This window comes from Athalia rosae, chromosome 2 (assembly GCF_917208135.1).
Source record: "Athalia rosae chromosome 2, iyAthRosa1.1, whole genome shotgun sequence".
Classification (NCBI taxonomy): Eukaryota; Metazoa; Arthropoda; class Insecta; order Hymenoptera; family Athaliidae; genus Athalia; species Athalia rosae.
The window spans coordinates 28579787-28591881 of NC_064027.1; the positions used below are offsets into that span (position 1 = coordinate 28579787).

Consider the following 12095-nt stretch of genomic DNA (forward strand, 5'->3'; position numbering starts at 1 on the left):
ACGAGTAGTAGACGTACTATAATGTTCCAATCCCGGTTTAGTGATCAGTATTCATTCCATCGAAGTCAAGCCCAGATCGCGTGTCGTCAAGTTTAATTTGAATAGAATAAAATCGTAATGGTGGACGGCGTTCGGTGTATCGGGCGATATGTTATGCTAAAAATGATGTGATTAGTGGATCGGTGGTGATCTTCTAGTGTATAATTGTAAATAGTAACCTGTCAAGGAATCGTATTCGTTACACACTGGATACTGCCGTTGACGATCCTCTCTTATGAAATGTGAGTTATTAGATTTTACAGCAATTCCCTGATGATGTTTAAAATTTGCCCTTAAACTATGCCCTGTGTAAGCATTGAATTCGGTAAAATCCGTTTACCGTATCATATAAATTTTCCCATTTATTTTTTCTTCATTTCTGTTCTCACTCTGAGAACTCTCCGAGATGAACTTACTTTGTCTTCTTTTTTTTTACTTTAACCCCCACGAAGTTGTCTGCATTCCAAAACTATACACACCATACCTTACTATTTTATCTGCACATTTTACACCATACATAAAAAACAGTCATACCCCGCCTTATCAACTTTTGGGTACGTACGTACGTACCTATTTTATTTTCATGAATAACACCCGAAAATTCAAAGTTTTATACAATACAACAGCACACACCCAACTCTACATTCTCACGGTTATTTACATTGTAATTCATTCTTATTTGAGAATCACACGATTTGGGCAAACATTTAATTTACTCAAGCCATGTGTTTTCACAAAAACTACTAATCGCAACAAATATTACACATGCAAGAATCGTGACAGATCCGTATTTTCTACTTTGTTAACTAATTGTAAGATTTGAGTATTTCCTCGTGATGTGAAATACACATGGAAAAAATCTGATTAAGTCAAGTGTGGGCGATAAAATAAACGCAACACGATGACGATAAACTGAGCTTTATCTTTTTTACCACCTTATCATTGTCGATGCGGTCAAATTTTCGCCACAAGTATGAATCACATTCACACCCTGTCGCCAATTCTCATTCTTTGAAACGAAATCTAGAACAATGGATATCAATTCAATCGCCTTTCTCTTGCACCTCGTTAAATTGGGAATTCTTAGATGAAGACAAAATTTGCGAAGAAAAATCCTATTTCACACATCTTTAAAGGTGTAGAAACCATATATTTTTCACGCAAAAATCAGCTGTTCTCAGGTAAAGTTACATCTCTTTTCGAAGTCATTCGGATGAACTCTGTGTTTATATTTTTTGAACAATAATTTTTACAGGCTGAATTTCTGAAACGGAAATAAGTTTCATCGACAATGATTCTTTTTCTTCCCTTCCTTTTTACACGGCCTGATGTGGGTGTAACCGGAAACTGAAATATTGTGCTAGCGAGTAACTACGGCGTTAAAATCAAAAATCACTATCCGATGAAAATTTTTCTGCTGCGACATCATTTTCTTCATCAGAAATTCTTAATACTATACATCTCCCCTATCAGATCGCAGTATGTATAATGTATGGGATTCTTCATCGATGGGATGAATTATTCTATGGAATTTAAAAAACTCATCTCCAGACGTGAAATTGCAGTAATCTTCGAGTAAAAAAAAAAAAACCGATATTATTATGGCTGCGGAGGAATAATCACGTTGCATGTACGAACGAACGACACACGACTCTTTGTTTAGTTGAAGTTCTAACACTAACGATCGCTCCATGCGATTTTATACGTGTGCATACACACCTTTATGTGCGATGCATATTAGTAATACATGCACAGATAATATTGCACAAGTATATTTGCCTATCCGGGCTTTATTTTATACCTACTTCATAGAGGTATGTTAGTACCAGTACGTTTTGCCGCAGATAAAGGTAGTGTTACCCGATCAAAGTGAATTCTTTTTCATTCCAGTTTTTTCAACAGAGCACTGGTGCCCCAATGAAAGACGCTTGAATTACGCGCTCTTAACTAGAACATGATCACGATTTTGCAGCTCAAGTTCGCCTTTAAATATGGTCCTCGCAGATATCGTATACGTGTTAGCGGTTACACCTTGTTTTCTTTTTCCTTTGAAATTTACTATTATATCGATATTGCAAGGACGTCGTCCAAAATCCATACTACTTTTCCCAAGGATACTCATTATGCATAAATATGGTCTGCTGTTTCGATCGAAATAGTTAACTTCGAATTCTCTACTGTTTGAAATCCTCTATTCTTCGCACAAAACATCATTCGAAATTCCTACAATTCTGAATCATCGTAATAACCGCATTATATCATTCTTGCGTGGGCCGCAAACTCTGAGCCAACAACGTTTTATTCATGACTTGATTATCGTCTATTTATTATTTTTATTTTTCAAGTCGATCGTTACCGTTTGTCGTGATATTGCAAAGTCCAATATTCGGTGGGACCAGGAATTGCGCGAATTTGCAGACACCCTGAATATTTATCGTACATATCCGACTTATTTTCGCCGATTTACCACCTGCGTACGTGGGTATCATTTATGGACCGGACAGGATATTTCCATTTCTCCTTTTTAGCGACAAATCGGCGTGGGTGAACAGCTCCTTCCATATTAAAAACTAAATGCAGGCGTGGTTTGCCGATTTTTTCTTTTTTATTGTTGTATCTCCTACGCCCAAAGGGCAATGCTCTTTTTTCTTAAATCTTGTGCGCAACCTACCTCTCGTTTTTCGATTCGTCATTACGATTTTCTTCATCAAACAGAAAACTTTTGTTCCAGTCGGGTGCAATTTCATCGGATCTCACTGCAAATGATCCATAAAAAATTGCATAGGCTGCAGGCCAGCGTATCGTATGTTCATCTACATGCACATCAGGATTCATTTCCTAATAATATAATTTTTTGGAGCAACCAAAATTCTTCGAACTCGATAAATACGTATTCCTTAGTACGCTACTGGCCAGGTGCAATGTGGTACAGGGATTTTATACATCGGCTGGTTCAGCTGGTGATTCTTCAGACTTTCTTTGAGTTTGAACCTCAAATGGAGAGAATAGGAGGTATTACCTACCTTATTTCGCTTCGTTTCGCTTACTTTTCACAATAATTCTGAACGTTGAATTCATATTTTGAATTGAAAAGGATCCGAGTCGCGTTGTCCCCGAAGGTCCCAGCTTAAGATCTCCCACAATGTGCTGGACCGTACTTATACTTTACGTGCATCACTGGACTGCTAATCGCATCAAATTTTACTTCATTTTACACTCTGAATTTTAATCAACCCGCAACCAAAAAGTATTCGTGTGGTATAGGAAAATATCGAGCGAATAATTCGATCAATTTTTTATATTTCGGGGTACGCATGTGTTATCAAGTTTAATTGAATCGGGTACATTTTTCCAATTCGTCGTGAGAATTCAGTGGAAATTGACGAAATGTAGGGTCGACGACTCGTGAAGTGCAACGTTCATAGCCGTTACAAAGAGCGAGAATTTTTAGTTTGTATGAGAAAAAAAAACAAAATAATAATTTATATCGTTGAAACGACATGATCTCGTTGACGACGCGCGTCCCGGTATAATTACACCGATGATAATAAAATTAATAGAATGCAGTACAGCGGGCATTACAACAATCTCCGACGTATAATAAGCAAAACTATATCTTCATATTCTTCCTACTTGCGCGTTCCATAGCTAGAACCACTATCGAGTCGGCGTCCCGCCATCTAAATGGAAATTATTAGCCAACAATCGGTTGTCAGTCGATGAATCGTCCGAGTTCTAAAACTAGAACGTTCAATTGCAACGTACAAACTAATATACATATCGTGCGCACAGATATATGTTATAGGTAGACGTAGGTCGATGGATATCGGATTTTTACTGCCTTGGCAGTGCACCATTTTCCAATAGTTTTCAACACTTTTCAAGCCCAGAACAGAACCATTCGGTCATTTGCATCTTTCGGAGATGAGACGAATTTCGTCTGTGCACAGTGCAGGTTACGAAAGACGAAATACCGCGTATCATTTCAAAGGACATCCAATTATATACCTACGAGTACGCGACGATGGAATGTAAGGGTGAATTGTTATACAGCGTTAGAAACGACGCAGTGTACTCATATATATTTTGCGAAATTATCGTCGGAATTGGGTCGAATTTTATTGCGTCACCTAATATGTCGCGCACACCAAAGGATGTCAACGATTCGAGATGATCTCTTTTTGTTAACGAGAAGAGACGAAGAAGCGAGTTGAAAAATTAAACTCTGTACTCGTATGACGCCGTTAATCGCGCAGGTATATACGAGTTAGACTAAAAAAGTTTTTCAAATTTCGAACCCATCGTAAATTGAATCCAATTCATTTTGAATTTTTAACATTCCCCATTATATTCAAATTCAAAGGATTCGATGTACGGATAATGGTTATGCAAACTATCGAGTTTTCTAAAGTTTTTTTTGAATTTCGCGTCACAATATTGTATTCGAAGTGAGGCAGCTTCTAAATATAAATTTCACGAATTAAAAAAATAAAGACGAAGACCTCTGCCTGTCTTTTGTAATTTCAAAATTAACCGTGCTATGACGCGATAGACGTTGTACTCTGTACTAATGGTAAACTGAAGAAAAAAACAAACTAGTAGAAAAAAATTACCTCTACGTATAATTTCAATATTCTTATATAACCAGATCTGCAAAGTAATTATTATACTGCGCGAAGAATTGTTGTATTGATCATACCGGAATCCTGGTGCATGTATCCTTAGCTAGATATCAACAGTCGACCACATCTTAAATCCCATGTAACTATTATATTCGCATTATTCCATAAATTATGGCTCGCGTTGCATCATGGAATCCATAAGAGCCGAGCGTACGTTATTTATATTAATACTGCAGAGATCGTTTCGCACCGCTGCAGCACATTATATCCTCCAATCAGGTCTTGTTTACCCGCCAATTATTATCAATGCGATAATAAATATCGGCAATTAAAATAATCAGCGGATATCCCTGCAATAAATTTATACCTATGCTTTATTTCCCCAAATTTAAAATACACGCTACCGTTGTACCAGCGTTGTTCTTTATAATATTATTATGCGCACGGAGGCCAGTAATTATATATGTAATATCGATTTATTGATTTTAGCGCACGGACGTAATATGTCAATCGCACAATTAATTAACGCCGCATTAACTAATTATATGTATAGCCTCTTTACGAATCTATATTCATAGGTATAGGTGTACGATGGTACGCATGTATGAAGTTGAGACGAAAATGTTGTCAATCGGTAGATTGTTAAATAAAGAACCGTTTTTTCCGGAAATTTATTTGCCATTATCCACACCGCAGGTTTACACGACTCGGCTCTTCGTATAGTCGCGTTGGGTCGAACACGCGCCGATAAATGAATGCCTAATGGAAAGTCGTTGCTTCGGTCTCGAGTTTTCCTCGACTTTTACCAGGTTGGTATCGTCGAGGTTAAAACGGTGTAAGGGGTTAGATTAGATAAAAAGAGGATATCAGGTCGGGTTAGATTGGTAAAAGTCGTCGGAGATCTGGGTATAATATAATGTATAATTGTTTCGTTGTCCTCGCCGATGTCACAATAATGTAACATTATATGTATTATTATAGCCCCGATGTTTCTTGCACCGTGCAGAAATTTTACCTAATTATCCCAATTGAACTACACTGCAGCGTTATACATTTGACGAGCAATTTGCGCAGCAGTTAATTACATAGGTACGTACGTGTGTGTATAGAGGAACGCTCTCGTGCGCCATTTTATTCATTTAACTCTTTTGCCACGAGCTTTTTGCTTTCATTTTCTTTTTCAAACTGTTTTTTCAGAGATCCACCCCCAGCAGAAATTGAGGGGAAATGAATCGCTCCGTACAGCTGCTCGTACATGGGGATTATTCGTGGAATATAGGCAACCGTCTGATTAATAAGTCGCATTAGGTATACTTCGTTTCGACATAGACGCGCGTTCAACGACCACCAGCCCCACCGCGTAGCCACAGGGCCTTCGACGATGACTCCTCTCGTCGTTGGCTCTTCGGGGCTCGCATTTATGCGGTGCGTTGCTCTCCCGTAGGGTACTGTAATATTGCGGAGCAAATAAAAAGCGAGGGCGTCGAGAGAGTCTCGGCTACGATCATCTACGGTCGACGCCGCGCCGTCGGGTCAGCGTCGCGACGCCGCCTCGAAGTGGGAGACCAAAGTCTGCGTCATCCCTTGCGCCCAGTAGTCCTTTATTCGCAACTTTCGAAATGGAAAGCCGCACGACCGAAGGCACAGCCGCCGCGGAGCTGCTTTGTCCCGAAAGAATCCATACGCGAGGGGTGATTCACCTTCATTCCCTGCACCCTAGACTAGAACGCGAGGAAAATTTCAGACAAAAATCTCATCCGGACTCCGTGCTGTTTTGCTTTAGATTCCTCACGCTGTACGGTGTCTCTATTCGATTCAATCGTAAAACTATAAACTGCACCCCGTTCCGCATGGTGCGGAAAAACGGCGCCCGAGTCCCCGCTGGGAATTTGAGGGATGAGGGCGTCGATTCCCGTGCGGAGACGTACGTGATATCGAGCAGGTGCGGTTCGATTCTATCGCAGGTGTATTATAATATCCGCACATCGTACGTACAGGTATACACGCCGACACATACCTGTTGATTCACAGTTTTTGACCTTATATTCTTTGAATGAGTTACGATTGCGACATCGTATCGTCTGCGTCCAACGTAGGGATATTCAGTTCCGAGCGAGATACGCCGACACTCGATGCTTCCTCCTCGTCTGCAGGACGTACGTACGTATCTACTACGTGTAAGCACGTCGCCCTAGATGGTCTGAAAATAGGTGTTGCGCCTCTACCGTATCGAGTTTCCTCAACGGCAAGTGATCCTGCAAGTAGACGTTCCTCGTCCTATCTTTGAATTAAAATCTGAAAAAAAACTATATCGGTTACGATCGTAAACGTGGATTGTTTTTCAGAGATGCTACGTAATTCTTGACCACGCCGGAGGCGGACCGTGTGATTTCTTAGTCACGTATCGTGATCTGCGGTAACCGGATAAGCGCACCGATCTTTCCACGTGCTCAAGTCAGCTTCCGCTCGACTCGAGCGAACCGTGGATCGATTCGCTTCGTTCATTGATCATCCGTTCCCCGAGATCGAAATGCACGAGGAAGTATACCCGAATGTGGAATTGTGGATTTTCGAAAAAAGAAAAATAAAAAATGGTCTACACGGTCACGACTGATTGCAGCAAATGAAATCAAAGTGTAGACTGTACATACTTGTGCCATGCAAACGCGATCTGCGGCTGCCGCAGACCTTATCTGGTTCCCGACGCGCTGCTGCTGCTGCAGTTATGCCGCATGCTCAACGCCATAGCTGCGCTTTTTATTTCTACTCTTATTATCATTATTTTATTTACTCGGTTGATCGCCTTGTTTGCGTTTGCACACGTTATCTCCTTCGCTGTATTCCAAACACTGCGGATGCCCGGAGGGAAGAAACTTCGCCACAGCCGCGCATCTCTGCCGGGTACCCATATCCGCACTCGCTGTACAAAACGCTTCCTTGTCTCTCGCACGACGCGTATCAGTTTCTCTATCAAATTTTCGCCTCGCTAACTGCGACGATAATATATAAACTGATTTCTTCGCGCGCGTGCCGCAGCCGCGACTTAACAACGTGTGTAAAAGAGCGACCTGCAGTTCGAACGGCGCCTTTTCATGTCCGAGATAAGTTTTTCGGAGCATCGAGCTCGGGCAGCCTTTAAAAATGATTTTTAGTTGAGAAAATGGTAAAACGTACGGCGCTAGAATTGATCGCAGCAGTATATGCAGTTTCTCTATTTCCGTGTACCTGTGTCTATCTAATTATTTTTCCTAACCAACGGACGTCTTCTTATTCTTCTTCTATAATATCGTAATACAATAGAAGAAGCCCCGAGGTCTTTAGCCGTTCGTTCATTCGTTCGCGTGTGACAATCCTCCTCATGCAGCAGCCAAAGGTTTCGCCTCTATAGTATATAACGTGCGATCCCATCGCGTAAGACTCGAGCATCGTCGATCGCCGGCTATACGTGTACATCCAGCGATGTTCGTTTAGTCAGCGATAACCGATACCTGTATAAAGTGAACGATTATGCTGCAGGGGGTTGATCGCGAAAATATACCGCTCACCCCATAAATCGACGGTCGTGTACGGTGATTGCGGGTAGAGAAAAAAATGGCTCACTCTTCGGACACGAAATACAAATTCAATCGAACGTACATCTAATTTTTTTATTTTTCCTTCTCATTTCGAACGATGTACGCAAACTGAATTCATTTATCATTTTTATCAGCTATACACCGCGCAATGAATTGTAATCTACATACACGTATTCGTCTGTACGTGTATATATAATCATTTTTGTTCTTGTTTATCATCAAAATTTTCTAGCTTATATATATATATATGTATATCGTTCGATGATATACAGAGTTCTCGACAATGACGCATAAGCAACGGTAGACCATTTTTTTTTTTTTTTAATTTTTTTTTCGTTTTACTTCGAGATAATTTTTTGATAAAATTTTTTGCGTGACCACGAAAGTGAAAAAAAAGAATCCTCGAGATAAAAAAAATTGTTATAATTGTTACGCGGGTCGACGATCAACCGATCAACGCGTAACACGTGCTGTTTTACCTGTACCGCGTAATCCGTCGCAAAATCGAATTGATTTTTTTCTACTTTTTTCCACAGTTTCGAATAATTTTCGCCGTTTTCCCTTCGAAATCAATCTCTGCTCTATTTAACGCGCGAACCTCGACAATAACGCGTAACAACGCGGGACCGTATAACGTAACTAAGCATTTCCGGTGCAGCAAGGGCTTATTTACTGTTACAACTAAATCTGTATACATTTTACATTACGCACGCGTTGAATGACGATTATTTATTCATTTACCTTCCTTTTTCTAATTTCATTGCTCTCTTTTCCCCATTTTTTTTTCTTTTTCTCTCATTCACGCTGCTTTGTTCAACCTTTTTTGTTCCTTTTCATTTACAGTTATACATGGTCACCATCCCGCAGTTCCGCAATGCTCCAGAAGCGAATCACAGCTGATGCGTGTACATAATCTATGTACTGTCGATGAAGAATAAAAGAGTTAGAAAAGAAATATATCAGTTTAATTTTGCTTCATCATTGACATGGTAAAATTAGTCTACAGGTATAATGACCCAATGATTTTCTTTTTACATTGTTCTTCGCCGCTATACACCACTGCTGTCCAATTAGCAAAGAGATGCGACATAATAAGAGAAGTTAGACGGCCTCCAGACGATACGATGATATTTCTGTATATGTATAACAGTGGCTGTTGCACTGGAGGTTACGGACCTTACAATTAGTTTTTACAAATTTTATTTCATCTTCTTATCCGTAACGTTTGTTCGAGCCGAGGTCTTCGAACTGTACTATTGTAATACCGGGACTCCCGCATTTGCTCACTCTTTGTCAATTGCGCTCGATTATTTTGCACAACCTCTGCATATTTCGTTAATTTTTCCCCCGGACACTCATCGTTCTCACCGATATATATATACATAGGTATGAAAGAATAGAAAAATCAAAAAAGTAAAAAAAAATTTTTCAAAGAAGTTCACGATACGCAGATGCAGAGGGTCGAGAGTCTGTATTACACTCGCGCGTATAGACGAGGTTCATAGAAATTCGATCTCTCCATAGATTTTTCTTTTCTTTTTCCCTTTCTTTTTCTCTATGTTTTCACTTTCTTCTCATACATTTATACATTATCAGGTATATGCAAATAGCCGATGTTGTTTATCGGGGTACGCGTGTGTTGTATGCCGTTGTTGTTTTCACTAAGGTAAAAAAAGAATAATAATCGTAATTATGATCAAAGAAAAAGGAAAGAAAAAATAATTAAACGTAATTGCTTTGCAACGCGATTCGATTGTCGCGTGCCGTTCACCTGTTCAATATGTAGCTCACTCTGCTATTTTGATTCCAAGAGTAAAAATACCACATTGAAATCGAATAAAAATAAAAGGACAAATTCGTGTCTGACTATAGAATAATAGGGGGCGAAAATTATCCCGTTAACACAGAGTTGCAGATTTTAAAACCCGCAGTCCGCATCGGTCTCGAACGCGCGTTGTTCCAATTCTGAAAATAAAAGCTAGAATTAGTCGTCTGTTGTGCAGGTGCCAGAAGAAGAGAAACATACGCACATGTATTAATACACACGTGCGATTGGACGTTGCCCTCTAACTGTGCATTACGTATAACATCGTTGAGATTTTCTGTGTTTTTTTTATACACCATTTTTTATGTTATCAAATTATACGGTTCGATCAGATTCCACGCATATTCGTCGTCGTTATATTCAAGAATTTTATTCACACGTTCGTTGATCGCTCGCCTTTTCTCTTCTATTTCTGATAGCTCGCTGTCTAATCGGTGCGTATGAAATTTATTACTCCGAAAGCAGGTATTCGATCGCCAGTCATTTTTCAAGTATTTTAATCGCGCGTAGGTATAGCACGCGAACAAAATGCAATGCAGTTAGTGCCTGCGACGATCGAAATTTTTCTCTAATTGATACGTGTTGGGTAAATTATTTTGAAAAATCAGGCGGCTTATACGTATATCAGCACACCCGCACATTGTTCAGCGATTCAATTTGAATGTCCGGTATTTCTCGCCCACCTGCATCGTAGGTAGATTATCGAGAACCGTATTACGGTAGAGTATACGTATGTATATCTGCGGACGAAGAATATCGCTCTGATTCTTACGCGTTGCATCTCCGCGCCCACACTTTGCCGTATTTATAGAGACACAGTCATCCCGTATTTCTATGTATCCATAAGAGTATAATCATCTCATCGTTTAGACACTGGAACCTCTTTTACGATCTTCGCTTCAGATATTAGGTGACGACTGTCTAATATCTGGACGCCCGTGCACAAGCTTCCGAATGAATCAAAGCAGGAAATAAAAATTAAAGTGAAATATTCTTGCATAGATTATGCGAACATAAATGTGCAAGTGTTGAAAGGCTCGATTTCTTTCATTTTACGATTGAAGATCGGTGATCTTCATCGTGTCGCTACCGGAATAATCTTCGTAGTGCATTCGATTCGTTGAATCCATTATACATACAGATGAGGGATTCAACCCAAGCCGGAAATAGTAACTTGCGATCGTCCAATTAGCCAATTAGTCACGGCCCAGTGTCGGATGGTCTTTTGTTTCGGACCGCGAAAGCTCTCCTCGGCTTGTTAACGTTAGACTAGAGAGAATTAACGCGATAAATATGCATGTATTCGCCTATAAAAATATTTCACGTACGAGTATCCTGGTTACGGTTTTACAAGTCACCTAGAGATTGATGTTTGTCAAGTGGAAAGATTTTCAACCGACGTGCATTAATATAATCCGTCATATTTCATACTTCACGATAATCGATCGGATCGGTCAATCATTCCAACGATTGCGGCAATATTTATTTCAGGCAGTTCAATCTGATCTTATGAATACCGTGCAGTTATATTTCCCACAGTTGCAGCGTTATCAGTGCATGCCAATTATTGTGATTAATCAGACTATAAATGTAAATGTTGAATCGTCAAAATTAATTTAGCAATAAGTATGGCGCATGCAATTAGGGGACGGTTATAATTGATCCGGAAGTCCAAGCCATTCGAATTATCAATCGTTTTCTCAAAAATTATGTCCTCCAGCTGTTCTAAAAAGTTAATGACCAATCGAAAGTCGGAATATGATATTAAACGAGACGAACCATATAAAATTGATCGAACTATCGCCAATTTATCGATCCAAAAAGTGAAGAATCAAGGATATCTCGATGGGAAAGGTTCGTAGCTCAATTTAACCGATGGACTTGTGTTCCTGAGGTAAAATTACGTTAGAAAAATGCAATCGATTTTAAAAATTCTTCATTTTTGGCCCAAAAATTGAAAAAATCCAAAGGGGTACCCCTTGAAATTTTGTCGATTTTGGGTCAAATATTTTTTTTTTATTTTATATGCTATCC

At 39.6% G+C, this 12095-nt stretch overlaps 1 protein-coding gene across 6 annotated transcripts in view; it reads left to right on the forward strand.

Moving 5' to 3' along the window:
* The first annotated feature begins 63 nt into the window (after positions 1 to 63).
* Positions 64 to 12095, forward strand: part of LOC105685750 (F-actin-monooxygenase Mical) — a 34631-nt gene continuing 22599 nt past the window's right edge. For 4 of the 6 annotated variants that reach the window (XR_007276818.1, XR_007276821.1, XR_007276819.1 and 1 more), the window contains exon 1: positions 64 to 281. The gene's annotated coding sequence lies outside the window, so the exon portion shown is untranslated. The remainder of the gene's footprint in view (positions 282 to 12095) is intronic. The other 2 variants (XR_007276820.1, XM_012400109.3) reach the window with 1 other exon arrangement.